The sequence below is a fragment of the Anomaloglossus baeobatrachus genome, chromosome 4 (assembly GCF_048569485.1).
Source record: "Anomaloglossus baeobatrachus isolate aAnoBae1 chromosome 4, aAnoBae1.hap1, whole genome shotgun sequence".
NCBI lineage: Eukaryota > Metazoa > Chordata > Amphibia > Anura > Aromobatidae > Anomaloglossus > Anomaloglossus baeobatrachus.
This window is the reverse complement of record NC_134356.1, coordinates 413,888,462-413,895,169: the sequence shown is the minus strand read 5'-3', so window position 1 is coordinate 413,895,169 and position 6,708 is coordinate 413,888,462.

Genomic DNA, 6,708 nt, shown 5'->3' with positions numbered 1-6,708 from the left:
ATCATGGAGGAGGAGGTGTAATGGTGTGGGGGTGTTTTGCTGGTGATACTGTTGGGATTTATTTATGGTATTTATTCAAAATTGCAGGCATACTGAACCAGAGACTCCATCTTTATTACCCCCTGTCAGCCCTCCACGATCCTGCTCTTCTGTCTTCTTTCTTTCTAGTGTAGCAGTAGTGACGATTGTAGTGAGGATGAGGTTCCCCAGCCCATCATGGGCTGAGGCATCTCATCCTCACTACAATCCTCACTAGTGTAGTAGTAGTGACGATTGTAGTGAGGATGAGGTTCCCCAGCCCATCATCGGCTGAGGCATCTCATCCTCACTACAATCCTCACTAGTGTAGTAGTAGTGACGATTGTAGTGAGGATGAGGTTCCCCAGCCCATCATGGGCTGAGGCATCTCATCCTCACTACAATCCTCACTAGTGTAGTAGTAGTGACGATTGTAGTGAGGATGAGGTTCACCAGCCCATCATGGGCTGGGGAACCTCATCCTCAGTACAATCCTCACTACAATCGGGAAGCAGCGTGCAGCCTTCACTCCGTGAGTGATCAGTGCTGGCTGTCAGCGGTAACAGCGGTAACGCTGACAGACGCGTTACCATAGCAACGGTGCTCTCGGAGCCGCGGTTAGCGGTGAAGTCACCGTTAACTGCGTTGCTATGGCAACGGTGATCTCCGTTAATGACCGGCTGTGTCAGCTGGTCCCTAACGGAACGGGGAGTCGACCGTGTGCTAGAGCATGTCGCCGGTACACGGCGATACACATATGTGCACCGTGTACCGGAGAGATGCACTCGCAGGTCCTACATGACGTGTCATAGTCATGTGACCAGTCTGTAGCCAATGAGATAATAGCCACGTGACTGGTCACATGGCTATTTTGACGTCACGATAGGTCCTGCATCTCTGCTGGCAGTGCAGGTCACCGGGAGGATTCAGCGATCATCGGATGGAATAGCGGCAGGAGACAGAGTGCAGAAGGGATCGCGAGGACCGGTAAGTGTTATGGCAATGTTTATTAACTGTTTGTGTACATTTATAATGCATTTTTATGTGTTTGTGATTGCCTCCCATTATAGCCTATACGTTCGAGTTCGGTTCGTCGAACGTTCGACGAACCGAACTCGAACGGGACCCCCGTTCGGCGAGCCGACCTCGAGCCGAACCGGGACCGGTTCGCTCATCTCTACTGGGGATACCGAACATAAATGGGGTAAGTTTAATGATATACTACTAGAGTCCTGTAAAAAACGTATACCCTCTGGTAATAAAATGTCCAGGAATAAAAAGAAACCGCCATGGATAAATAAGACTGTACAAAGTATAATAAAACAAAAACAAAGGGCGTTTAAACTCTTGAAGGCTGAGAATACAGAAATAGCATTTTAGAAGTATAAAGGTATCAATAGGAAATGCAAAAAAGAAATCAAGCAAGCAAAATTAGCTACTGAAACAAAAATAAGCAAGGACATTAAAATAAATCCCAAAATCTTTTATAAATACATTAATGCCAAAAGCAAAACAAAGGATAGTATCGGCCCCTTAAAATATAATAACAAGTTAGTTATAGAGGACAAACAAAAGATTGAGATATTAAACAGGCATTTCGCATCAGTGTTCACCAGGGAACTGACTGTACCAGGGATCATTCAACAAGTGAAAAATCAAAGTTCACCACCCGATATAATTAATTTAACACAAGAAGTACGCCTGCATCTGAGTAAATTAAACATTGACAAATTCCCCGGGCCAGATGGCATTCATCCACGAATATTGAGGGAATTGAGCTCCGTAATCGACAGACCGCTGTATCTCATCTTTTTAGACTCACTTGTAAGAGGGTTGGTGCCTCAGGATTGGAGCGTTGCTGATGTGGATCCAATATTTAAGAAAGGTAAGAGGGTGGATCCAGGCAACTACCCTCCAGTAAGCCTGACATCAGTAGTATGCAAAGTTTTTGAGGGCATTTTAAGGGATGACATGCAAAAATATATTGCAGAAAATAATATAATAACTGACAGACAACATGGATTCATGAAAGATAAGTCGTGTCTGCGGTACCCGCATGGGACCCCGAGGGATTGGAGTAGCTCGATCAGTTCCCTGTGCATCAGTCGCCGAGCCAGTGGTTGTGCAGTCGTGGAATGGCCCGGTTCCGTGGCTCCGTGGTGCGCAATATAAAAGGGGTTAATTTAAAGGGGGAAAGTCCGACTACGCCAGCTCCCCCGAGCTTTGGTGCACCAGAAAAGTTCGTCCCGAGCCGCTCGGATCCGGGTATCTGTGCCCTGGGGGAGGCTCGGAGGAACAAAAGAAAAAGGAAAGGAAATAAATGATGCAATGTCCTGCAGATGAGGTAGAGGTGCTGGGCAATAACTGAGAACACAAGTAACACAGTCCAAGTCTTTTACTGGTGCAACTGGAAAAGGCTGCCTCTGGACGTGCTGACTCCTCTGGTTGCTGAATACCACCACCTTTGCTGTGAACCTGGCCACACTCTCCCTGGCACTCCTGGGGTTTGTTGTCCTCCCTGGCGTGGAGTCGTTGGAGAACTGGGGTTTCTCTGGTCCTGCTGCTGAGCAGCTTGAGCTAATTTAATGGGTTCAACCTGAGCCCTCTCTGTGCTGCCTATGCCTCAGACTCTTGGGGTCGACCGGGGGCTCTGAATCCCACCGTCCGTGCAAAACTCGACAAGTCGACCTGGATCTGTACCTTGTCCTGGGGGTTTGCTCCCCGGTGCGTGCCGAGTCCCGTATTGAGCCCTGGGTCCTGCTTCCAAGGGATCCCTCTGTCCCCCAGTCTGGATCACCTCCACTCTAACCGGGCACTCCTCCTCCTGCTGGTGGCTTGCATACAGGCTCCAGGTGGCTGCAGCCTCTCCACACTTCATTCTTTCTCTGCGTTCCTCTGCAGCTCTGCATGCAGCAGCTGCTCTTTCCACTCCTCTCTCAAACGCTTTCTTTACATCACCACCTTCACACACTTCTGCCACACGCTGACCCCGCCCACTCACACCCTCCGCTCTCCCCAGGGTCCTAACTACAAGGGGGTTGGATTTATACTTTAACACTAGAACTACTGGACTCGTGACACCTATATAGAAATACATAGTGCAAAGTAGTAAAATGACTACCTCTGTAGTTCTAGTGTTAAGAGACCAACCCTGCTGATCCTGTGTCTCTGTCAGTGCCCTCTAGTGGTGTGGATGGTGTGGTGTGGGTGTTGTTTGTGTGCCGTACTGGTGTGTTTTGGCACAGGTGATAGGAATTCAGCTTGCCACTACTGGAGGTCTATTTGTAGCGGCACCAGTTAACCGCAGGGGCGCCACATGTCTAACCAACCTGTTGGGGTTCTATGAGGGGGTAAGTGCAAATCTGGATATTGGTAATGCAGCTGATGTGATTTATTTGGATTTTGCAAAGGCATTTGATACTGTACCACATAATAGACTTATACTAAAGCTCCAGAAACAAGGACAAGGGGAAACTATATGCAACTGGGTAAGGAATTGGCTAAAAGATAGGAAACAAAGAGTAGTCATAAATGCTACATTCTCTAAATAGGCTATAGTCAGCAGTGGGGTGCCGCAGGGATCTGTGCTAGGACCGATTCTTTTTAATCATTTTATTTATGACCTTGTGGATGGGATTGATAGTAAAGTGTCAGTCTTTGCTGATGACACCAAACTATGTCGGATATGAAAAACTGACCTTGATGGTACAATATTACAAAAAGATCTGGATAAGATGTCAGAATGGGCAGATACTTGGTAAATTAAATTTAATGTTGATAAATGTAAAGTAATGCTTGTAAGACGGAGTAATCCTATAGCTATGTATACATTAAATGGAAGTAAACTCGGGACTACAGAACAGGAGAAGGACTTGGGTATTCTGATTATAAATAAGCTGAGCAGCAGCACTCAATAACAAGCAGCAGCTGCAAAAGCAAACAAGATATTAGGGTGTATAAAAAGAGAGATTAGATCTCGTGATCCCAACGTATTGTTACCCCTCTATATATTACTTGTAAGACCACATATGGAATATGGGATCCAGTTTTGGGCTCTACATTTTAAAAAGGAGATTCAAAAGTTAGAGTCAGTTCAAAGGCGGCTAACTAGACTACTACAAGGAATGTAAGGCCTCCCATATGATGACAGGTTGAAAAAGTTAGATATGTTTAGCTTAGATATAAAAAAGTCTCAGAGGAGATTTCATTTATATGTATAAATACATGTGTGGTCAATATAAAGGACTTGACTTATTTCTTCAAAAGACAATACTAAGGACCAGGGGGCATTCACTGCGAATGGAAGAAAAGTGATTCCGGCAGCTAAATAGGAAAGGGTTCTTTACAGTTAGAGCAGTCAGACTGTGGAATGCCCTACCACAAGAGGTAGTAATGGCAGATACTATAACAGCTTTTAAAAAAGGGCTGGATGATTTCCTCAGTACACATAACATTGTCGGTTATAAGTGACTTAGGGACAAAATGTAGAATTGGTGAAGGAAAGTTGAACTAGATGGACCTAGGGCTTTTTTCAACCTATGTAACTATGTAACTATGTAACAATAAAAAATTTCAACTGGAATGATGCTACTTCTTACATTTCTGACATGCTAAGAGCTTTTTTTCACTACATAAATTCATGCTCGTCACTGTTGGTACTCAATTGAGCAGCAGGGAGCTCAGTGCTCGATAGAGTACTGCAGATGTTCAAGCTAAAGGCTCAACCAAGTTTTCTTACCTGCCCAGCACACAGCCCCCAACAACCACAGTCCACACAGCAGCAGACATCACCTTGCAAAATCTATTCAGTCTTCCCGGCTTCCATCAATTTCCATCATGCGGGTGCATTCGGAATTGTCCGGCAACTTCTGTTTCGTGTGCACAATATAAATGTTTCCCGAGCTAAAGTAACTGTGCAGTTAGTTTCACTCGAGTTCCCATTGCGGAAAAGAGAGTAACAGGGACTCAAGCAGAACTAACCGTACAGTAACTTAGGCCAGGGGGAACATTTAGATGGCGCACATGGAACAGAAGTTGCGGCCAATGAAGGATGCATGCTGGATGATGAAGACCGATTGAGCCTGGGAAGACAGAACAGAGGCTGCCAGGTGATGCCTGCTGCTACAGGGACTGCTGTGGCCGAGAGCTCTGTCCAGGGCAGATAAGAGAACAGAAGACTCAAGCAAAAAAATATCCTCTAGTCCGCAATTGAGTCCTTTTGTGCTAGGTACTCGAATCAAGCACCTGAGAATTCTGTTTTGCTTGATCCGAGTACTGATCAGCCGAGCATTTTTGTGCTTGCCTATCACTCACAATGACACAAGTATTCCCATTTTAGCTGTTTACTAAAACATAGTCAAGATACAGTTAGGTCCAGAAATATTTGGACAGTGACACAAGTTTTGTTATTTTAGCTGTTTAGAAAAACATGTTCAGAAATACAATTATATATATATAATATGGGCTGAAAGTGCACACTCCCAGCTGCAATATGAGAGTTTTCACATCCAAATCGGAGAAAGGGTTTAGGAATCATAGCTCTGTAATGCATAGCCTCCTCTTTTTCAAGGGACCAAAAGTAATTGGACAAGGGACTCTAAGGGCTGCAATTAACTCTGAAGGCGTCTCCCTTGTTAACCTGTAATCAAGGAAGTAGTTAAAAGGTCTGGGGTTGATTACAGGTGTGTGGTTTTGCATTTGGAAGCTGTTGCTCTGACCAGACAACATGCAGTCTAAGGAACTCTCAATTGAGGTGAAGCAGAACATCCTGAGGCTGAAAAAAAAGAAAAAATCCATTAGAGAGATAGTAGACATGCTTGGAGTAGCAAAATCACCAGTCGGGTACATTCTGAGAAAAAAGGAATTGACTGGTGAGCTTGGGAACTCAAAAAGGCCTGGGCGTCCACGGATAACAACAGTGGTGGATGATGGCCGCATACTTTCTTTGGTGAAGAAGAACCCGTTCACAACATCAACTGAAGTCCAGAACACTCTCAGTGAAGTAGGTGTATCTGTCTCTAAGTCAACAGTAAAGAGAAGACTCCATGAAAGTAAATACAAAGGGTTCACATCTAGATGCAAACCATTCATCAATTCCAAAAATAGACAGGCCAGCGTTAAATTTGCTGAAAAACACCTCATGAAGCCAGCTCAGTTCTGGAAAAGTATTCTATGGACAGATGAGACAAAGATCAACCTGTACCAGAATGATGGGAAGAAAAAAGTTTGGAGAAGAAAGGGAACGGCACATGATCCAAGGCACACCACATCCTCTGTAAAACATGGTGGAGGCAACCTGATGGCATGGGCATGCATGGCTTTCAATGGCACTGGGTAACTTGTGTTTATTGATGACATAACAGCAGACAAGAGTAGCCGGATGAATTCTGAAGTGTACCGGGATATACTTTCAGCCCAGATCCAGCCAAATGCCGCAAAGTTGATCGGATGGCGCTTCATAGTACAGATGGACAATGACCCCAAGCATACAGCCAAAGCTACCCAGGAGTTCATGAGTGCAAAAAAGTGGAACATTCTGCAATGGCCAAGTCAATCACCAGATCTTAACCCAATTGAGCATGCATTTCACTTGCTCAAATCCAGACTTAAGACGGAAAGACCCACAAACAAGCAAGACCTGAAGGCTGCGGCTGTAAAGGCCTGGCAAAGCATTAAGAAGGAGGAAACCCA